Source organism: Octopus sinensis, linkage group LG1 (genome assembly GCF_006345805.1).
Source record: "Octopus sinensis linkage group LG1, ASM634580v1, whole genome shotgun sequence".
Classification (NCBI taxonomy): domain Eukaryota; kingdom Metazoa; phylum Mollusca; class Cephalopoda; order Octopoda; family Octopodidae; genus Octopus; species Octopus sinensis.
In genome coordinates, this window is record NC_042997.1 from 90,899,056 (window position 1) to 90,924,213 (window position 25,158).

At 35.4% G+C, this 25,158-nt stretch overlaps 1 protein-coding gene and 1 non-coding gene across 6 annotated transcripts in view; both read left to right on the plus strand.

Moving 5' to 3' along the window:
* The window catches only part of LOC115216571 (protein CUSTOS), a 51,517-nt gene that overhangs the window by 10,970 nt on the left and 15,389 nt on the right, over positions 1-25,158 (plus strand). The gene's annotated exons all lie outside the window — the stretch shown is intronic.
* On the plus strand, positions 15,144-15,233 carry Trnal-uaa. The gene has a single exon. It is a non-coding gene; the product is annotated as a tRNA-Leu (tRNA).

Consider the following 25,158-nt stretch of genomic DNA (forward strand, 5'->3'; position numbering starts at 1 on the left):
GTGAGTTTATTACTATGCTATAATTTCCATATAACATTCCTTTGTCACTTCTGTTTCACACACTATTCAGTTACAATGTGAACTCTTTAATTTCTACTCCATTTGGTTCATTGGACAGATATTCAAGTATAACGTATCTTAGCAAAAATGAAGTCAACTTTCAAAAGTGGATCTAAACCTCCCTTACTTTCTCTTACTCTATTTCTCTGGTTTATTTTATTTTAGTGACAATTTATTTTGTTTTTTGTCAGTTTTCTCTTAACATTATTTCGTATTTCTCATTTACTTTTTACGAGTAATATAAGTATTTTATTCATCTGGTTGTCATGGACATTACGTGTGCAATCCGCAATTTACAGAACAAATATAAACAAGAACACTGAGAGCGCAAACCTCCGCCAAGGTAACGATTAGCCAGAGATGATTTTTAAAATGAGAATATCTGAAATAAACTCGACTGTTTTCACAAACAGGAATGCTAAAGATAAATTCGACCGCTCTCAAAAATTAAGTTAAAAAAAAAACAGGAAAATAATCCAGAATCCTTGTCCGGTAATGGATCAATCCCAAAATCCAATCAGTTCGTGTCAGTCACAAGGCTTCATCAGAATCCATCCAGCGGTTCTTGAGATATCCTGTTCACGGGCAAACAAACACAACTGAAAACAGTACCTCCACCTTACTTCGCTTAAGCAGAGGTAGAAAATACAGCGGCATCGAACCTTATTATGTTGTTATTTATCCATTAGTCATACCTGAGCATACCTATGACCAAAGACACTCCGTCCGTGAGCATTCCACATTTCTAGGTGATTTTGGACATATACTAGTGTTCCTTCGGTTTATATTCACAAACTACAACCAATTGAAGTAGAGAAATTACGTAAGAAATCGGCATTAAATGAATGTATGAAGGTTACCTGATTTATGTGTATAACGATATACAATCCGAGTGTCCAAATGATTGATTTAAGATGAAATCTCCGAGTGACTGTTTATGAAAGATGATTTAATATAAAATGAAAATGAATATCCGAATGATGTATTATAAAAAGTGCGAATGATTTTTTTTTTTATGAAAGATCAATAATTATGAGTTGAAAGGAATATATGAATGATTTATTAGTGAATTGTAAAAACAAAAATATTCAACTTTGTGCGTAAATTTACAGAGATTGCTGAATAGAGTCAAATCAAACTAACTTTATAGTCTGTAATCATAAACCGAAAGAATACCTTATATATTAACGTTCGTTTCCTTTAAGTTTATATAACATATTTGAGAGATTTAGCTGTTATTTCTAGAAGTTAGCAACTATGTAGAGTTTCCCTTATTGATTCGACTCAAGCAACTATTTCGTGAGTTGACACAATTTATCTTAATCAATTCGTTTAGGAGTTGGTAGTAGACACTACAAGATCCACCAATTCGATAGTTGCTGACTCACCTTATCCATAATAAAGTAAACGTTAAAAAGAACTCTCTTTCTTTCTTCATGTGTTATACAGCAAAAAGGTTGTGGACCTTAATGCTAAGATGTGAAGGGAATCTTTTGTTTGGCTGCACCTGTGGAAATTTTTAAGTTTAGTGAAAATTTTGAAATTTGTGTATTGATGTAATTTTCCAAGCTGAATCTCAGGAGATAATCCAGAAAAAATATATTTTTGAAGTAACAGGGATTTACAGTTTGATCATTTTTTGGAATTTTCAGAAAATTTTTGCAAATTTATATTCTACGCACGAGAATTCATATGATTATGCAAAAAAAAAATCGTACGTGATTTAAGGCTACCTATTTAGCTGTTATTTTTAGCACATGTCATGATCACCTCATAACGCATGTGTTTTAAGCATAATAAGCGATAAAAAAAACGTGATAAGCAGCTTGGTAACAGTTTGGTTTATTACTATGGAAACAGGCATCGGTTTGTCTATGATTTTCAGTTGGTTAAAATTACCCAAAATTTACAAACTTCAAAATCTATTAACTCGTTATTTATTGATTTATGACGAAAATGAATTTCATGACTTTACAAAACTACACCAATACACCAAATATGAAATCAATTGGAACAAAAATTGAAAAGTGGCAGCCAAACAGAAAAGATTCTGTGAAGGTTCATGGCTTTTCTTGAGAAATTTACTGCAGTGCTTTCTGCATTCTGCCAGTTTATTTACAGCTTATTCTATTAGTTACCTGCTCTCCCAGCTTACCTTTGAGTGATAAGTTTACATGACATCAAGGTATGTCCACACACTGTTGGCCCTAATTAACTCATATCTCAGAGGCCCAGCTTTCCTCTGAGTTTTGTATCCATTAGTTATAGGAACAGCTATTTGAACTATAACAGGGCCCTGTGACACATACTACAACCCCTAGATACAGAGGGCCTGAGAGCAGCCTCACATTGGGAATAACTGACATACAGGTTCTTTCATTGGCTTGTGTAGCCAATGTTCTGTAGAGCATGAGGTCCCTAACCACCAGGTCATGGAATTCTTTTGATACCGGACCACATAGAATAATTTTTTTTATTTTATTCACTATCACAATCTGCAGGATGTTTTTAGAATATATATGTAATTATAAAATTATTTGTTATGCACATGATCCCCCAGTCCATGGTGAAATTGTCTTGCATGAAACTAGTCTGTGATGCCAAAACATTGGGGGATCACTGTTGTACAATGTCTCTCTCTCTCTCTCCATGTTCAGATGATTCTCCATATTTAGCCATGTCTGTAATATTTGAATGTTTTTAAGAGATAATCTTCCCAATGCCAACCATTGCTCTATATTGTTTTGAAGAGATGAGTTTATATAAAATTGACTCAAATAAATAATAATGCCTGTCTAAGGATAGAAAACAATCTTCTGTAAGTCTTGAGTTTATGTCCAATTGGCAATTTTTTAGATATTTTTCCATCATCATTTTATTGTCTACTTTTCTATGTTCTGTAGATCAGAACAAGTTTTACTCTTTCAGGCTCAAGCTTTAAAAATCATTTGCCTAAAGAAGAAGAAAGATTTGGTGAAAATTGACAAGATATAGATACAGAAGATAGGCACAGACATGGCTCTGTGGTAAGAAGCTTGCTTCCCTGTCATGTGGTCTTGGGTTCAATCCCACTGTGCAGTACCTTGGGCAGATATCTTCCACTATAGTCCCTGGCCAACCAAAGCCTTGTGAGTAAATTTGGTATACAGAAACTAAAAGAAGACTATTATGATTATATGTATATATACAATTAGCCAACATAGCATGTTATTTGCATTCTACCCTACAATGTCCAAATACCTGCTTATAAAATGATTTCGGCTTTTTATAGTTTCAGGTCTTGACAATGTATAAAGCACAGTACTGGTGACAGGAAACAAACTCCTTAGCTCTTTTTCTGTTATCAGTCATCTACTGCTGGTACTTTTTAAATTAGAAGTTCATAATTAAACAAATTCCTTTACTGTGTCCCATATCAGATTACTTGATCTTTTACAAGAAAGTCATTAATTAGACTTATTCTTATTAATTAATACTATTTGCTTATTTTATCTCATTTTCAGTATGTTTAAAATCATTTTCTTCTTTCACTCTTCCTTTTTGAGTTTTATCTCTCTCTTAAGAAGTTAAGCTCACTAATTACCCAGTGGAATTATAAATTAAAAATTAATCCTGAAGGCCTAAGTGTAAATAGGTATAATGAAGCTTCTGCAATTAACTAGGATGAATTGCAATTGCAAATTAAGGATCATTCATGTTAGTTGCTTGCCTTGCTAATGTAGCAAACAAATTTTAATATTAATCTTTGACAGTTGCACCACATGTTGTAAGTCAAAGCTGTTATAACAACATACACACCACAACTTCGGAAAGCTAAATATAAATTACTAACCTACAATCTTTATATAAAACTTAATACAATAGGTAAATTTAGAAATTATAAGCTGTTCACCAACTTCTATTTCTGGGCTCAAATATTGCTATTATTGAGTATATCTTTCTTATTTTTAGCCTCTTTTGGTTTTATAAAATTTATGTGTTTAACTTCAAAAAAATTATACCATACAAGTTTGTGTACTCAGACTTCTTTTAATAATCCTGTGATTGCTTTTGCTATAGTTCAGTGTTTACCAACATCTAATTGGTTGAAAAGAAAGTTCAAAATTAGCTTGATTGCACTTATATATGAATTTCTTGCTGAAAGAAATAAACATTAATAAATCTGTAGTAATGTATAGATAAATGTTAATAAAAGTCCCCCTAATTTAGATTTGCTACATTTATAATTGAACAGAGTAAATGAGTGATTTGTAATATTTACATATCTATACTTGACAACATTAAACAACCAGATATCCAACAAGACATTTCATGGTAGAAATTGCAGGTCTAGTTTTATTAAATGGTGTGTTTCATCTTTACCAAAATGCAGCTTGTGAGTTCAGAAGAGCAGAAGTAGTGATAGAAGATGTAGAGAAGAAACAGCATGTCCTTGAGTCAGTACACAGTGTGTTTGAGGTTTGGGATAATCAGCAAAGTGACTTGACTTTATTTTGTATGTGGTCAAGGATATTTTGTTATCAAACAAATCTTTGCATTATGTGCAAAAGTGATTGTGCTTTGGTCATCATTGTTAGTGGTAATAACCCCCCCCCCCCATTTTTCTCATAACTTGCTGTATACTATACAACTGTAGCTGCTCTGTAAGAACTATTCTGCCTCAGTGTACAATAACTATTATACTATGCTGGTGTTAGCAAAATGTGTAGTAGATCAAGGTGATGTGGATGTCAGGCCAGAAGTCTTTTGTTTAAATTCACTGCAAGCACATTGATGAACATTGAAGTAAAATTTTTCATTTTATGTGCCTTAATTTCCCTCATCAGGAATAGTTACCAGACTGGTAATATAGGGTTCTTATCCAAGAGATATTTGTTGCTCACATATTAAGAAATCAGAGCTTTCTTGAGATATTTTAAACATTTATTTCTCTTATACCGTGTAAAGTTATCCTTTAAAAACTAAAAACACCTCCCCCTCTCTCTGTCACGTGCATATTCAAAACGAACAATCTAAGGCAGAACGTGCTGTACTATCAAAATTACTCAGCATGGTCATTACTGAGAACTCTTCTTGACTGATACTCTTCAGTTTTATCAAGAGCAAAAGTCAGATGTTTATACATACATATTTTTATGTGTTTCTTGTTTAATTTCAAAGTTTGTGTTTAATTCTGCCTATATTTAGATTGGATACTGTTTGAACATAAGGTAAATGTGTTTGAAAGTTGTGTTTTTTCCTTGGTATGTTTGTTCCCAAACAACACTTCTTTTAATGCTGCCCAGGTGTCGAAACTAACTTTAAAATTAAACTACAACAAGAAACGCATAATATATATATATATATATATATATATATATATATATATATATATATAAACATTCAATATCCGAAGGGCTGCTGACGATGGAGGTATGTTGGATTATTGGTATGGCTGTTTTTGTATATGTGGAATAGTGTTATAACACATCTTTTATATATATATATATGTGTATATATATATATATATATATATATATATATATATATAATATAATAAACCTTTACATAAATAAATAACGTGAAATACACGAAGGGACGAACATAAGAGACAGACGGGTCATTCAAAGCCTTCGTTCTTCAGTCAGAAACCGATTCCTCATCGCAGATAGTTTTATCCTTTTATTTGGCAGAAGTCTTAAAAATGGCTTATTTTCATAACGCAAAATGGTAATTTAATCCTGATTGAGCCATGTCGCCACTATAATTACTCAGTAAATTTAGTCAGGGACTCACTTTCGTTTTTAATTGGAATCATTTTCCATTACCAATAACCTCAGGATAAGATTTTTAAAATAAAAAATAATGGCTTTATTGTTTTTAGTTTGTTTTTTTAGGTTTTTTTCCAACTATTTATTCATGAAAAAAAAAAGCCTGTTGACAGAAACTATTCCATTTTATATGTAAAGGATTGATTTTCGCAAACTCTGGTCTGCAAGAAATGGAGTATTACTTTTCACAAGCTAAATTGACCTGGATTTCTAATGTCTTCCCGATCTGCTACGCAGCTGTAAAGAGTGAGCTAAAGCAAGATAATATCTATTAGTTACTAAAGCCTAACAATGACACGAAGTAGAGAGTACTTTTCAATATGGCCGAAAGCTGTCAGCTAGGAAAGTAGGTTAACAAATATAGATTCAACTTGCTATGCTATAACGTTAGGTTGACCTCGCCAACCAGACGGACATGAAAGGAAAAGAATGTTGGCATAGCAACTGCGAACAAGAGCCAGTGCATGGGAATAAAAATATTATTTGCTAATACCTCACGCCTACCCACAGAGCCATCTTTAAATACAATAGGTACGCGTGTGTTAACAAACATACAATTGTCTTCTATGATTTTTAAGCAGTAAGAAACGAAAGACTTTTTCTTTTAGACTCCTGTTTTCTGTAAATATCAGGTCATACCGATTTTTTTTTATCATTTAGCCATTAGTTTCTTTCAACTTGGGCTACACACTACTTCATATGAACCAACGAGGAAGCGTTTTTACGTACTTGCTAGAAATAACAGTCAACTCTCCCTCAAATCCCGCCCTGCCATCTTACACAAAGAACACATTTGATAATGTAGTCTTACATACATTACGCCTAAACAGATCACAAGATGGTCATGGCTGGACTGCTTTTGATCTTATCTGTACGTTCAGGGTTGAACTGAGGCTAAATCACCTCTTATGTCACTGTATGTCTTTATTCATTTTGTATGTATGCGAGGAAGGAAGGAGAGCAATTATCGTCCCAAGGTCGGAAACTAGATACTACGATTAAGGATATGTAAAGTTTCAGCTTTCAATAAAATATATTTTACTGTTAGTACTAAATATTTTCTTTTTATTCAGACTTTACATATAGACACGTGCATCATTTAACGGCACATTATACATACTTGTTATATTTCTATGCATTTTTACACTCCCCTTATTTATTTACCTTGTTTATTTTCGTCTTCTTTCTCTTTGCTAAAATCAATCTGTCCATTCCATTAATTCTTTTTGTCTTCATCTGTATTTGTCTTTCCTTCTCTCTTTCCGTATCACTTCACCCTATAATCACATATTCGTATCACTCCATTTCTGTCCAAATGCCAACTACATTTTAGCACGGTCTGATATACAGATTTTACTATTACTACTACAAGTAAAATCTTGCTCAGTAATTTATTATTCTAGAATCTTTTGGTGACCTAATTTCAATTCTTGATTGAAACCGTTTCACTTTATGCCGTCAATTCTTTGGCAAAACCATTCCATTATCTTAAACCTTGCCCACATATAAGAAACAAATATTGGAGAAAATGTTCATTAATGTGTATTCTGCTATATTGCCCAGAGTATTAGCGTTCATGTCCTTTCCAAGACTAAAATAACTACACGATTATCTCTGTAGATAATCGGTTCTTAACTTAACCTAATACTTTAGATATCCGTTATCGTTTATCTTACATTGTTGTTAGTAATTGGACTGTGATCATGCTGGAGCACCGTCTTAAAGGCTTTAATCATACAAATTGACTGTACCTAGAATATCGCGTTAAATATATCTCACTTTTAATATGAAGCCACGTCAACTTATTTAACCCCAGGTCAAACAAGATCAAATAATCCTATGATAGTCAAAGACATTATAGCCGTAACCATTCTGTCTTTTATCTTTTAAGACAATATACCTAGGCCTATATTATCCAATGTCAGAGTAGGCTGTGACTTCAGAGAGATTTGGTTACTATTTCTAACACTAAACGACCGAGTTCAAGCTCTCGTTGAATCCTCATTTTCTGTCGTGTTCTTTCTTGCTCGCTCATAACTTTTATTTGCTCTCTCTCTCACAGATTGTAGCTGTATGGCTGGATGAATATTCTCTTAGTCAGGTGAATAAACAATTTCGATCGATAAAGAGGAATGGGAATGATAACAAGTGTGTGAGGATGTGATTAGATAAGATATTTATGAAAAGAACATAGGAAGGACTGTCTAAAATTATTAGCCCATTTTGTAGCAACCTTGATTGTTATACATTTTACAAACATTTATTTTTCTATATTTGTTTTAGAACAAACAGTTGGCGTATTTGTTCATTTCTAGTCTTGCTCTCTCTCTCCAATTCTACTTTTGTCTTTTTTCATTCATCATCATCCCCTCTCTGTCTCTCTTCTATATCATATAACTTCCACCATGCTACCCCTTCTCTCTCGGTTTTCTTGTTTATCATACCACCTCTCTCTCCTTTATTCTGTTACTCTCTTCCACTGTTGCCCAATTCTTTATCACACGATCTCTTTCTTCTGTTTCCACCTTTCTAGTTCTCCAATTTCATTCTTCCAATCTTTTGAATCTATCAAACATGCTTTTTCAGTCTTCTTCCCCACCCTCCGCCATTTATCACTTTTCTCTTTTTCTTTAACATTGTAGTTCTCTCTCTCTCTCTCTCTCTTCATTTTCATTCTTTCTATTTATTCCTTCGCATATTTTCTGCACTTCTCTAATGTATGACAGTTTTCGCTCCTTTCTCCTTCTCTCATTGACACTATCATCATAACTCTTTCTGCCCTTCCCTTCTTTCTCTTATAATCACTTCCTCCCATTCTCTCTTTCCCTTGTATTTCGTACTTCCTCAATATTCATGCTAGCATGCCTAACACTCCTACTCGTTCCCACTCTGTCTTTGTTTAGAGACCTTCAACTCTCTTCCTGTCTCTTACCCATTTTTCATTTCCCCTCTCTGCTCTTTTTATCTGTCTTTCACGTATTTCTGTCATTCATTCCCACGCTTTTTTATAATTTCACACACATACTCTCTCTCTCTCTCTCTCTCTCTCTCTCTCTCTCTCTCTCTCTCTCTCTCTCTCTCTCTCTCTCGTCTGGCGCTTACATTTCAATCGATTATGGTACTCATGTAAGAGTCATACACATGGGTACATGCTTTCTATCTCACTTTTCTCTTCACTTCTTTCTCTTTCTCCCTTTGCTACATAAATTACAATAATTTTATATAAGTGCTAACACGCTATTTTAAAGATACCGTATTTAACGTAGATATTACGTTTTGCCTATGTAGCCTATTAACATTAGATTTTGTGCTAATTTCTATTGCAATGGACACTTTTTCCAATGTGGGTCTCGCGTTCCACTTTTACAGACACTCTTTCGATCAACTTTTACCAGTCCTCCCTACCATTCCCACGTCTCTTCGTTTGCAATTAGCTTTATAGATTCTTGTTTTACAACTTCTTTTTCCCACTCAGCCCACTCTACGGAGTGTTTGGTGTTAGGAAGGGCATCCAGCCGTAAAAAAAAAACCATGCCAAAACACACTCAGAAGCATGGCGCGGTCTCCCGCCTGGCCAGCTCCTATCAAACTGCCCAACCCATGCCAGTATGGAAGGAGGACGTTTAACAATAATGATGATGATTTCACTCTCTCACATGTACATACTCTGTACTGCTGGAAAGAAATCCAGATGGAAAATATATTTATTTTAAGAAGTAATGTTTATCACCACCTAAATGTGGGTGCTCTATAAGAATAGACGATACTGATATTTTAATCCCAGGAGGACGCCTGCAGTTAGTTATCCAGTGTATTTCACACTTAATATGTATTGCAAACGGAGAGAGAATGCTCTGGCATTCTCCTGGGGTTAGAATAGCAATATCATTCATTCTTAAAGAACACTAACGTTTAGGTAGCAATAAACATTACATCTCAGTATAAATACTGCTTTCATCTCTTATAGGGATTTTCTTAGCAAAATTATTTTAAGATACGTACAGGTGTTCTTTTCATGCTACCTTTTTTCATATTAAGAACTACATTTTCTGTTGTTTCCTTCTTTTAAGAATGTTGGATGTGTGGTTTGGAATGACCAGTGAAACTTAGTTATGCTCTCTTAATTATAGTCATGTAGGTTCTACTTAGATAGTTCCATGATAAAATGCATTGCAGTTGTGATTATCATCATTGTTTAATGTTCATTTTCCATGTTGGCATGGGTTGGGTGATTTGACATGGAGCTGGCCAACCAGGAAGCTATCCACACTCAAATTATCTGTTGTGGCATGGTTTCTAAAGCTGGTTGCCCTTCCTAATGCCACCCACTTTGCAGAGTGCGCTTGATGCTTTTTATGTCATGTATATATCTGTGTATATCTATTATATAAATCCCGTTCTGTGTGTGTGTGTAAAAGTTTATTACAGCCATATTTTTCAACTGATTTTCTCCAATCTGGGAACATACATTACTTACGTACCAGGGATGGTTTTAGACTCTTAAAATTTTTCGCATAATGAGTAACAAGCCCCCTGGGGGCAGAAAACGCCCGTTCATGTGTTACGTGGCGAAGGGAGATAACTCTTTGCGAAGATACTTTCATAAGTTGATTGTCTCCCTTACATCCATTGGTCATCAAAAAAATTTTTTAGATATTTCTTTTTATATTAGATTCATGCCTTTGAAAGTTTTTTGAAATGTTTACTTAAGGTTTTCTAACGTCAGTATATATATATATATACTGACGTTAGAAAACCTTAAGTAAACATATATATATACACACACACACAGCAGTCTTCTTTCAGTTTCTGCCTACCAAATCCAGTCACAAGGCCTTGGGCAGTCCAAGTCTCTAGTAGAAGTCACTTACCTAAGGTTCCATGCAGTGGGACTGTATCCAAGACCACATAGGAAGTAAGCTTCTTAACATGCAGTCACACCTATGCCATCGTTCTGCATCTATATTCTGTTGATTTGCACCAAACCTTTCTTCTTTGAGCTAAATGTTTTTTCAAGGCTTCAAACTGATAGAGTAAAACTAGTTCTAATCTGTTAGAACATGAAGACATTGTCAGTAAAGAGTGTTGGTTTAGTTGTTGCAGTTGCAGTTAATCAACAACAATCTTTGATCATTCAGAATAGAATAGCAAATTTCATAGAATACTTTTATGATTAGAAAGCTTACAAGCTAACATTCTAATTTTGAACCCATGTAATCAATAGCTCAACTGTGGCAGCACTGTTTTAATCTCACTCTAACTATGTCTTCAAAAAAATATTTTCCAAAAAACAATGTACATGCCAGAATATTCTTGCAATCTTTTACAGGTATTTGTTGGGGATTATAAATTTTGCCCATGATAAAGATAACTGCTTGATAACATATTTTATTTATATCCTCTATCGAGCGTTGGGCCTCACAGAGGCAATGTGACCAATGCTGATGTTACATGAGTAGCACCTGTGCCAGTGGAATGTAAAAAGCACTTTTTGAGCGTTGGGCCAAAGATAAACAAGATATGGCAAGTGACCTACTGCTATGAATTCCAAAGCACAACCATACTCCAGCTGGTTGTTCAAACACAATATATGTACATTAAATCACCAGAGACACTGGATGTCTCCCTGAAGACCTCCCTCAACCAATACAAGATGACATACATGGATGACATGTGCAAGTTAAAAATGTCTGAGCAAGCTCAACCAGATGATGAAAACATGTTCTGCAGATTTATTGACAAGTTATATATATAGATGACAATTGTTTCAATAATGTGTGAAAGACAAATCAAATAATGTACATGGAGACATGGATCAGAACAATGATATTGTCATCAATTATATCATGTGTATCACTTATTGATCGACCCACAATCATTTAGTTATAACTGAATGAATAAAGAAAATATAGTTACAGATTGGATAATTTCACTTATATAAAAATACAATAGTCTAGTGGATGGTCGTTATTTGATTCAAGAAGGAGGGGCTAATGTTAGATGTTTCAACAACAAACAAAAATAAAAAACAAATGACTAAACAAGTTAATTATATTTCTTGATAATATAATTTCTCAGTTTCTATTTATCAATCAGCTTGCATGTCTTGGCAGTTGTCTGCTTGGTATTTACAGGTATCATAAAGCTTGCATATGCATGTGCACGCACACACTCACACACACACACACACACTTGCATATATATATACATAATTATATATGCATCAGTGCATGTGCATACACATGCATATATGTGTGTGCATAGGTATATGGATGTGTTATTCTTTACTTGGATAAAGAAGTAAGAGCCTTTTTCTTTTCTTATCTTCCAAGTTACTTGGTGACTTCACTAGTGCCAGTGGCATGAAAAGAAAGCTCCCAGCGCACTCTGTAAATTGGTTGGTGTCAGGAAGAGCATCCAGCTGTAGAAATCATACAAAAGCAGACATTAGAGCTTGACATAGTGCAGTGGCTCATCAGATCCTTGCAAACTGTCTAATCCATGCCAGCATGGAAAAGGGATGTCAAATGATGATGGTGGTGGTGGTGGTAGCAGTAGTGGTGGGTGTGTGTGAAAACAGTATGTAGTGTATACATACAGTGTTAGTAGAAATTATATATCTACTGGCAAAAAAGTTCTGATCATTGGTGGAAACTATTGATAATGGAAAGTCTGGTTATGTTGTGATATATTTCTGTGTGGTGATCAAGCTATCTGTTTCTTTCAGTACATTATTGTCAAGCTATGTTTGTTTGGTTGCTGACAATTAATCAGTAAATAATGTTCTACTTGTTAAACATGTGATCAGAAGTGCATGTTGATATAGCATCAGACTATATTGCTGATTGGTCTGTATGATGATACTGATGTCAGCACATCTGTTGATGAAGTATATGTATGAGTTGATTAGTCTGAAAAAATATTAGTGTACTTTAAAAGAGGAACACCTGTTGTGGTAGTTGATCAATCCAGAAGCTGATGACATAGGTGCATCTGTTAGTACTAGTCTGCCTGGTGCTATGCTTTTGTTCATGAAAACAAAATGCTGATTTGAGGATCTGCTCTTGAGTCATTGGGATGTCATGAATATGATAACATGAGGTTTTCACTACATTAATCCCATGTTGGATTTCTGTGCACAAAAAGAATAGCACCCAACATTTATTTTTGAAGTAGTGAAAAGCATATGTTTCTATCACAAATGAAATATGTGCATGAATTGTGCTGTTTTGCCCTGATCTAGTTTTCCTGACTACTATTAGAGAAATAACTAGAGTACTGATGGTAGGACAAGAGACTAGTGATAAATGAGCTCCAAATGAACTTACTTCATATTCATCTGATATATATATACTGGTTGAAACAAATGGACAATGACCATGTCCATGTGAAGGCAGAAGTGACCCTGTGAGATTAGCATATATGTGCTCAGACTTTGCATAATGTGTAGCAAAGATGACTTATGGTGACTTGATATAGAGATGTATCTTTGCTTTTTGTTTATATAATGCAAATCCTAGTCTATTCTTGAGTTTTTTATTGATACTAAGCCAAATGAAGCATGCTGAAATCAAATTTTTTGAAGAATTGGTACCAGAGTGTTTCAAACAATGGAATGTATTGAAAACCTCACAACAGTGACTTTGAGACACAAAAGTACATTTGTGACTGTTAAAGATTTCACACTAAATATATCCTGCTGAGAAGGAAGTGACATCTGATAGAATACTAAAGAACGAATTCCAAAAGTCAGGAGAGATCTTTGCTGTTCTCTTAAATAGCTGCTACCACATCTAAATTGATGGAGGCAATTGTGTGTAGTACATTCACATGAATACATGAAAGTGCATATATTGCGACATTGTCAATTACCTGAATATGATTGATGCTAGTTGTGTAGTGCGATAAATAGTTGAAGTTGATGATCTCTTTTGGTGAATGGCAATCAGGTTTAGACTTCAGAGTATGCGTTGGAAGCTTGTAATCTGATAGAAAGTGAAAACACAAACACTCAGCATGTGAGAGAAGTACTTCATGCTGAGATAGGCTACAACAAACACAAAGACACACACATGCATACATACACGCATGCACACACACACACACACACACACACACAAGCATGCACACATATCCACGCACGCACACACACACAATGACTTCCTTCATTTTCCATCTATGAAATCCACTCACAAAGCTTTGGTCAGCCCAAGGCTATAGTAGAAGACAGTTGCCCAAGGTTCTATGCAATGGGACTGAACTTAGAACCATGTGGTTGGGAAGCAAACTTCTTACCACACAGCTATACAGTGTCTATATGATCACTTAAAGAACTTCTTGTGGTAATGACATTACCATCTCTCTTATCTCCAGAAACTGAGAGTATATGAATGCTTTCTCTGTTTGGTCTCTTCTACGAAACCTAATGGAGTTGAGAATGCTTATATCCATTATGTCAAACTTGCAACCTAAGAGCTGAGAGCTGTCACTTCTGACTGTATTTAAGAAGTAAAACTAGTGGTAAATTCCACAGATCCCTTATGCTGCATTGGAAACATGGGTGAAAATACATTTCCATTAGCTTAGCTAATTACTCAATGAGGATACTGTCTTCAATTGATGTAAGAATGAGCTGCATATCTATCAAAAACCATTAAAGGAATTCTTTTGAAAATAGTGTCCTCTGTGTGTTATCTTCCAGGAGTTGATGTACACTGAGTAGGATCCTGGAAATATTGAGCTAACCTAGCCCTTCCCAAATAAAATGCTGATGTAATCACTTAGCTCTTTCCTCAGGATCATGTTGCTTACAATATGTAGTGGTGTGCTAAACAAGTCTCATCTTGGGCTATATTTGGCTAAAGTGAGCCTACAATATAAGTGAAATGCATAAATTCTGACAATATATGGCATGTCAAAAACTGCAACTCATTTTGTGTGAACCAGAGGGTAGGTTCATTAGGGGTAAAAAAAGAGGGAGCTTCAAATGACTTCACTCTAAATACTGGGTGCATCTCAGACATAGCTGATGCCCCTTGCACTTTGCTTCCAAGAAAAGATGTCACATGTAAATGCTTCCAGTAGGTTGACTTTGATGGTTGTAAAAATAAACTTGCTTGTGGCTATCCATATGTGGCAGTGAAAAGCAAGTTATGTTTGTAGATTTGATAAATTGTGAAAGAGAGAGAGAGACAGAGTGAGTGAGTGTGTGTGTGTGTGTGTGTGTGCACATGCATGTGTGTACTGTATCTGAACAATATGAAGAAGAGATTAGACATACGATGGCCGAGTGGTTAAGGCGTTGGACTTAAGTTCCAATGGACATCTGTCCGCGTGGGTTTGAACCCCACTCGTGCTAATTCATTTTAAATGGCGGTGCCCCAGCATGGCCACAGCTCATGAGCTGAAACTAGATAAAATAGAATTTTTTAAAATACCTGTAAAAAAAATTTCTGACTATTAGTGGAAACTATTGACTATGAAAAGGTGAGGTACAATGTTTATTTCTCTACATAGTTATCAAGTTGTGTTTGTTTTTCTGTACAGCTGTCGAGCAAGGGTTGCTGATAATTAACCAATAATTAATCTCTGCTTGTTATTCTCTTCTCATATATGACCAGAGGCTGACTGATAAATTACTTATCAGCTGGTCCAAAAGGTGTTGAAAGTAGACACCAATGTGCTTAAGTGGATGAATAAATGTCGTGCCAGTTCATGCCAGCCACCTTTGCCAATTTGAAAATTTTCATTTGTATTAATTGAGTACCACAAATATTTGCTACGTACCTCTAAATCTGGTTACTGTATTTTCGACACAGATGTAGTGGAGATAGCGGCATATTTCAAGGCCAAATCTAATAAAGTGTCTTTACATTTGTGAAGGTAGCCAATTGATAGTTATTAAAGCATCGGCTAGAATTACACTGTATAACATGATTTTGGTCCTTGAGTAGCCACTATTATTTCTGATTTGTTTACCTCTAAAAAGTATGAAAAATGGCTAATATTTCCTGCAAACTTTGCTTTTTTACATTTGTTCAAACACCAAAAAATCCCTCTCAATACATGGCTATTATGTTCCCCCCATTACTCCTGCTCATCATTAGAAATGCACATATTGTCAGCCACTAAGGGACATGCTCAAGTGGTTAAGGTCAAGCAAATATGTATGATATTGAGCAGAATATTTGCAGTAACAATATTTCTGCTTCAGCAACTCAGCACTGAATCTGTCAGAAATGTAATGGATAATAGGTCAGTTTCAAAACATTGATGTCCAGATCACAAAGCAAAGTTTGAAGGAAATAATAGTCATTTCCTTTGATTTCTAGATAGAAGCAAATAGGAAATAGCACTTAATGACAAATAACAAAAAAAAAAAGTTAAAATTTTGTTACACATTGTTATTTAAGCCCTTTACTCCCAATGGAACATAGGCCATTGACAATTTTTCTACACTGTTCTCAACTCTAGGCTGTCTTTTCAACCCCCAGGTTTTGAATTGTTAGCAATGCTTTTGTAACTTTGCTCTTTACTAAATAGGGCTACTGGCCCTACACAAACCCATTTTTACCTCTGAGAAAAAGTGGTCCATGTTAGTCTGGCCTCAATCCTTTGACCTGTCCAGCATGGAAGACCCTACCAGGAGCTTGCATTCTGTTGGTATAGCTCTCAGAGTCACTGAGGCACACAAGCCACTTCATTGCAATAATGTGGTGGATCAGATAGAATGCCTTGTGGTATTTGTTCGAGCCCTGCTCTCTGAGTTTGAATCCTGCCAAGGCCAATATTGCCCCCCCTCTCTCTCTCTATCCCTCTGTCTACCTTGGTGACACTCATTCTTTCAGATTATTTGTGTTTGTGTGTGAGGACAGTGAATTGGCAGAATCATCATTGAAGACAATATTGGAATCAATTAAGTACCAGTCAAGTCCTGGAGTTGATTTCTTTCTCTCTTCCTCTTCCCTGCCTCTCTCTTTCTTTCTATCAATCACAAGAAGGGGCTAAGAAAGACACATTCAGATTACAGTACCACAATTCTTCCACCACCACTGTGTGAACACAAGAAGGCAAAACCTTTATTTGAAACGTTGATATAGTTGAGGTTTTGATGGAGTTAATTTGTGCCTTGGTCTGGTGACAAGAACAAGTGCGGTTACAAGCAATGCATTTCTTATTAAATACAATTAACAGCTATAAATATCAGAAGGAAGGCAAAGAAGTCATTATTAGAACACTATATATAATTAACTCTCCTGTACAGTTTAGAAACATGAACAAAGATAGTTCTTGTAATTTTTCATTGTAGTTGTATGAAATAACAGTGAACTGAAGTGAATAAATAGTTGACAAGGATGAATCATTAGAAATGAAAATTAGAAAAGTGACTGACAATCTTTAACAGCTGAATATACTGGCTAATAAATAAATTAACTCTATTTTTAATGATAAAACAGTATTTTTTTCCAACTCTTAAATCCTGTTACATCTATTTCTATATTGACCAAAGTTCATGACATGATCAAAACTAACCAAGTTTAGCTCAACAAACTATATTATTTAGTTTGAAGGACAAAATAAGCAATGTGAAGGACAAAATAAGAAATAAGCAAAGTAAGCAATTGATTTGATATGTCTATATTCTCAGGCTATGTACCCTATTATCATTGTGTGTGTTAGTATTTGTGTATAGTATAGTGCATAATGTATGTTTATGTGTATGGATGATAGTAAAATTAGTAAAGTGTTATGAATGTTATATCCATCTTCTCCAGCTACAGTTCCTGGGAGGGTCATGAAGGTAGAATCCTCAGGCATTTCCAGTATAGGGTTCAATCAGAAGTAAATATTTTTATACTTTCCCTGATGGATTCCCAAGCATAACCAACTGAGACTATGGATATTACCTATCTCATTCTTTGTCTATTGCCCGTTGGCTTGTCTTGAAGAACGTCTTGCAATTCTTTCCTGTAATATTCTAATCACGTGTTTGTAGTACCAGAGCTGTGGAGAATATGAAGAAGTAGAGGCTTGACCTGGAGAGACATTCTAATCTCCTGAATACACACACTGGATGTTACACTGACTGCTAATATCTTTTAAGAAACGAAGACAGTCATTAGCAACAACACCCTCTAACACATTGAATCTCTGTCTCTCACCTTAACGACCACCAGCATGATTTTCATAAAGCCAGATCCATTGGTGGCTTACTCTCCTCTATTTCTCACAAGTGTTCCAGTTTGGTGAAGCTGTGTTATTACCCTCAACATCAATAAAGATTTTGACTAGCATGCACATTTCCAATCAAAATATCCTGGGAGATGAGCAGGCCCCATTTCTCATCATGTGGACTGGTAGCTTTCAATCAGATCACTCTATTCCAGTGTGTATTGAGCTCTTTTTACCCTGTATTCTATCAACTCTGGTGTGCTCCAGGCTTTTGTTTTGTCATTCATTCTCTTCTTTCTATGGATCAATGACTTACTTGCTGCTACATCCAATAACACCCACTCTTACATACATGATTCTACTATTCATTTACCACTTACAATTTAGACACTACATGCTAAACACAAGCTACATGTAGAATAATAACTAAAGCAAACTCATTGAATTATTACTTCTTTTCAATAGCATATTCTGGTTCTTCCTCTGTCATCACTATCTCTTAGGTCATGTTGCCTTCTGTCAATCCTGTATCCCCTGAATCACGTTAATTTGTATGTACATGTCTCAGAATACTAAGTACCCTTGCTACTCACACCTCTAATATCCCACTCCTGACTTATCACTATGGAGCCACGTGGCTTAGTGGTTAGAATGTTGAACTCATGATCATAAGATTGTGGTTTCAATTCTTGGACTGGGCAGTGCATTGTGTTCTTGAGCAAAACACTTCCTTTCACATTGCTCTAGTCCACTCAGCTGACAAAAATGAATAATCCTCTGACAGACCAGTATCCTGTCCAGATGGGGAATATATATGCCACGAAACTGGAAAACTGGCCCTCATGAGTCAGTATGACACAAGATGGTGACTTTACCTTTTATTTTGACTATCACTATCATTCATGTCTCTCTCACTCAATCATTCATGATAGTGGAAGTTGTAAGTGACTGAGCAGAGATATGTTGTCAAGAGGTTCTTTTAGTTGTGTCATTGAACATAGCTACCTCTCTAGTGCTTGTGCCATGAAAAAACACACCTGATATACTCCGTAAAGTTTAAGGTTGAGAGAACTGTTTAGTCTTGTTAGGAACATGACATTTACCTAGCACTTGTGCTTCACAGAAAAAGCAATTAGTACTCTCTGTAAGGCAGTTGTTTGTTAGGAAGGGTATCCAATTGTAAAAACCAAACCAAAAATGCAACTCATGTGCAAGATGTGGCTCTCTGATCTATCTATTCGAGCAGCACACCTGAATATTCACTGAATCCAATCATGACAACCCTTCTAGACCATGCTACCATTGAAAGTGGTTATAAAATGATGATGATGATGGTATATACACATGTGTATGCTCTCACTCACACACAAAATGAAATTGTAGTGTATGATTTGAGTAAGGGCTGACTGATGTTTCTATCAGGTGTAAATAATCTGTTGCATAAGCAAATGCAAACAATACTTTGGATATTTTTAAATGTTATTGTAACATATGCAATGAATAGTAGCAAGCAATTTGATTGATTACCTTTTTTAATTCTACAGGTGGAGCCTTTTCAACTTCTGCGCATGTACTGTACAACTGCAAAGAAGTCAAGATAAAAAAGGAATTACTTGAAACCATGTTATTCACACACATACATACAGTGTGTGTGTGTGTGTACATGAGTGTGAGTAATTATAGACATAGGTATAATTTTTTTTTAGTATATGTGTCTGCATATAAATCTGAGGCTTTTTTTATCTAGTTATAGATGAATAATGGTGTAGATGTGGGCTTTTAGAAAGGAATCCGAGTTGCACATGTCAGGGTTAGGACTCCACAATTTTAACATTAAAAAAAAAATATTTTCCTTCTTAGAATTCAGGTTTTTGATTCATAACCAGGACATTTCAGTGTCTATGGGACAAATTTGCTTACGAGACAGGACATGGACTGTCTCAGCCAAACCAGGACATATGGGGGCGTCTACACACACACACACACACACACATGGTGTCAAAGTGAGTCATGTCAATTTAAGAGGACTATTTTTTTTTTGTAATAAATACTATCACTTAGAACTTTTGTCATTGATAAGTAAAAGAATTGGTTATCTTGTTTGGAAGCACCCTCCCTTTTTCTTTTTTTTTTTAATAGAACATTGCGGTATTCGAATGATAGGATTATTGTATACACCTTTCAGCTATAACAGTTTGTGGAACTATTGAGAGAAATTCCAGTGGACTTTTGAACTGATCAAAGACCTGTATAACTTCTACAAAAAGACTAGGGAAGATCTTTCAATAGGTTACATGAAAAGGATGAAGAATAACTGGGGTCTAAAATGCCATGACTGCTCAAACAACAACAAATGGCAACATTCCTTGAGAAAAGCTTAGCTGCTTTCCCCACAGACCAACAGAATCACACAGCAAATATGAGTCAAACTAAATTAGTGAATTCTCCTGAGGAGACCATGAACAATACGGATTACAAGTGATGTGATAACAAAAGAATTAAGACAAACGTAGTATCAAAACACGAACGAGCAGAAACTAATAACAAAGAAACAGAATTAAGTGAAGAACGTAGACAATTGAAAGAGCTCTTAATAGCATTTTTTTAAAAAGCCCTATCTACATTAACGTACAATTAATGAGAAAGAGAAAACAATTACCTCAAAAATTGAGAGAAAACTGACCAACCTAATGAGCCAAATACCTAAAGAATAATTAGCAGAACATTGAATGTTCTATATTGTGCTGCGATTACCATTCACCAACAGATGGGAATAGCAGAGATCGATTGCAGTAAGAAAAAATAACCAAGATAGATTACCCGTCTGCAGACACATGTCGACAAATTCAGGTAAAATATTGGACAGCTAGACAGTACCATTAAGTGCAAAGTAAATAATAAATTCATGAACCACCAGTTGCAACTTCATGATAGATTATCTAATGTCTATAGGAACGACCAACAAGAGAAATTAATGGACAAATGAACTGCAAATGTTAAGTGAACAATTTCATTATAAAAGAAACCTTCAAGAACAAAAAAGCCATCAATCACAAGTTTGCAATAAACCTTCGAGTGGTGTATTATAGTTTGAAAAGCCATCCCATTAAAGGTTATGAATGATCTAAAGTCGTTTTGAGGAGGGATCTGAAATATAAACAAACAACACAGCTGAGGTGCAATGTGGTTAGATGAGCTACAGATTGAGTATTATGCAAACACCTCTCCCAAACCTTATAATATTAATAGTGAAACTTCCTTACGGTTGTTGCAAAACTACAAAATGGTAAATCACCAGACAGAAAACTGATAGTAGGTTATTGGTATAGAAAACTCACATACTACAACACTAGTTGTATAAAAAACCATGAGACACAAGTAGCTAAAAATTACAGGTCCATAGAATGCTTCAATGTGATGTAAAATATATATATATAGGTCATTTGAATGCATTCCCCTTCACTGTGAAACACACAATGTCTGAAGAGCAGGCAGGAGAAAAGCAAGGAGCATGGGGGTATGCCGAACAACCCATCAACAAAGCTGTCTTTAAGGAAGTAAAGCAGCACTACCGAACCTTGCTGACTGTATGGCTAACAATAAGAATGCGTTTAATTCTGCTCATCACTCACTAAGCCTTGCAAAGGTTCCAAATGCTTTGGTCAATGCCATTGAGAGGAGACTACAATATGGTCTACAGCACTATCATTAAGACATCATCAGAATTAAGCTATCAAAAGCTATACCATTACTTGTTTTCAGAGTGACAGCTTAACTGCCATGCTTTTTGAACCCCATGTCAGCTCTTTTAAGGAAACACAAGGACTACAGGATCAGCTTTACAGATAAAAGAAAGATTAATTTCCTAACTTTTGTTGACATCCTTGAATATTAATTAATATTCAAGACAACAAGAAGCAGTTAGACCTGGTCACAACATTCTGACTGGGCACAAGAGTGGAATTTGGTCAGGACAAGTTCTAATATTTGTGAGGAAATGTTGGCCAGGCAAGAGAAATGGTTGTCAATGTCTATCTTTCCTATCGCAAGTGATGAATGTTGCAAATACCTTGAAATAGACGAGAATATTGCCTGTGTTGCTGATGTGAATAAAGCACAAACATATGCAAAAGAATACTTCAGCAGGCTTCAGGAGATATGGAAGTCAGAACTGTCTACATTCACGAAAACTATATCCCTCAATGTGCTATTTTTGCGTGTGATCTACAAGGGAGATTACTTTAGGTTACTTTTTAAATTATTTTGTATTTTCAAAATTCTTATAATAATTAAGATAAGCATGTAGATCGCCCACCAAAGTAAATTTGCTCACGTAGATCACATGGAAAGTAGCACTAACAAAAGTAAACTAAAAAGTAATCTCCCTTTAAATTGTAGATCACGTGCCAAAGTGGCACTGTTTTTGCAATGCTAGTGCTAGTACCAACATTTTGGATATTAGACTGGATACTTGGAAAAATCTGCAACTTGGGCAACAGGACTAGGAAAATACTATCAATGACTTGTAGCTTCCACATCAACAGTGACACCTACTGAACAGAAATGAGTGATCATGTGTATACTTAACAGTGAACATAACAATATTATGAGATTAGGCGAAGAGCTCTTGAACAAGTACTCCAAGACTAACTTAAACGGAGACTTAGTAGAAAATACGCCTCATACCAATAGAAATTTATGCATAGGTACATATCTCGCAAGCTAGAGAATACCAGCAACATTGACAAGAATGGTAATCTGTCCTGGACCTGTGATGAGTATATCACATCTCTCCTAGAAGGCTATCCCTTTGTTATCTAAGAACAGGAGATAGCTACTAACTACCTGGTCAGCAAAAGAGAATGATGCCTCTAGACCTCCATGCTGTGACAGAAAGCATCAATTACACCATACAAGTGTAGATAATGTCACTCATATTAGTAGCAGTCCAAAAATGTCTGCATGATACTTTCCATGAGACATGACATTGCTGCCAATACGATCTACATGTTACTGACTGCTATGCTAAAGGCACATCAGAACCAGAAACTAGCTAATACTTTTATAAATAAAGAATGCTGGTGGAATATTCCAACAAAAACAGCAACTTGGTGTAAGCACAACAGTCCAAGTATAGTTGTATGAAAGAAGAAGCAAAAGTTATGTACCGTTGTAGAAATCAGTTGTCCAGTGGATGTGTAAATACTTCGCGAGACACAGAGAGTTGTTCATATTTACTCAGTATTAGCTAGATTTAAAAAATATTATATCTGATTCTGTGCGGTGATTCCTTATTTTGAGTTAGTATGCTATCCTTGACTAACCTGTAAAAAAGCATTCGGGTAACGCTCTACAATGAAGCTAGTTGTATTACCTCCCTTTACCAACTATTAGATCATAAATAATTAAATTAGTTCACACTGAGATCTTGTTTCACACGATTTTAAAATTCGCACATTTTTAAATAGCGATTTCTTTTTCTTTTTTGTCATCAAATTTATTTATGTAATAAAAAAAATTATAAGTATAAAATTGTTACTTGAATGGTAGTTTGTCACTTAGATTGATAGAGATGACTCTTAACCCTTTGCCTGTCCAAAAAGTTTTTCATAAATGTCCATTACTTATTTTCAGACTTTTCGTTCTTTTTTCATACATTCTGTGTAATATAAAGCCTTCCTTTGAAAAGTGAAAAGTTATCCTGGTGGTCGAAAGGATGCCAGGAAAATATTTCCGTGTTTCATATGTGATACACAGGACAGGCAAAGGGTTAATATCAGATAATTCTCATGAGAAAAAGTGATAACTTTTGAAAACTTTTGTCACATGCTTATAAAATAGATTACAAATACTCAATTGCACCATAAGTTGCCTCCCTTGTCAACTGATTCTCATTCTGCAATAGTCACAGGCTCAAAGCCTTATATTTGGTGAACATACATGCTATAAATATGACAAGTCAAAATATAAATCGGTCTCATTATATATATTGCCATCATAACTATATAAATACCACTAATAATCTCACCAAACGTTATATCAGTCCATGTGCTAAGAAAGAAGTCTCAACATCAGCCATGGGAAACCACGGCTTCTAGGACTTCGTGAAAGGCATGCCAAACGAAAAATTACCTTGAATTTTTTTTTTTTTTTGTGGTGTAGTCCGCCTGATGATTAAGTATAACGACGTCATGAGAGAAATCCTAGGTTTCAACGAAGATCATCTGGCCAACCTGTTCCAAAGAACCTTCAGGCCAGTGCCTATGGATAATTACCAAAAGTCCCTGGCTTGGCAATGTTACAGAGGAGCTTTACCAGTTCAAGATAAGCTCTTTAGACATGGGTGTGTGCCTTCGCCGGTTTGTGCAAGATGTGAGCAGGACAGTAAAATTGTCCTGCACGCGATTGTGCAATGCCCCAAGGTAACTGAGCTCTGGGCTTATGTCGAACACCAGCTGTCGCATTCGAGAAGAGTACAACTGTCGAGCGAATCTGTAATTAAGATCGTTCCGCCGACCTTCCTCAATAGGGAGGAGTGAGCCTGTTTTCTCTTGGTAGTTGCTGTTGTGAAAGAGGTAGTATGGAAGACGAGAGTGAAAGGAATTGCAACAGGCATGTTCATCTCCAGTCTCAAGCTAATCGACTTTTTCGTTTTCCACATGAAACGGAAAATAAGGCTAGAGAAGAAATGCCTGTTGCAAAGTGTGCTTCGTAAAAGATGGAAGTCTATAGCAAGTATGTTGCGAGTGAAAGAACATGTTTAAACAAGAATATAAAAAGGAGAAAGCAAAGTCTTCAGTGTGAATATGTGGTTTTTGGGGTCGACTGCATCTTCCGCTTCATCTTTTGTAAATCACTCCTTCTCATTTAATTGTATATATTTTAATTGTTTATTTATTCATACGTTTTGTCTCATTCGATACCCTGACCCCAATGTTTGTTTTGTCTGCCCTCATATCATCTCTTTTTCTCAACCTTATGGTTAATAAAGAAATTGAATGGATAATGTCTCATGCAGTTTGCTTCTGGAAAACGTTGCCCATGTCTGCTCTACGTGATCGTTCAACCTGCTAAGAAAAACAGCTAAATTCACTCTCAATGCTTTACTGTCTTTCGT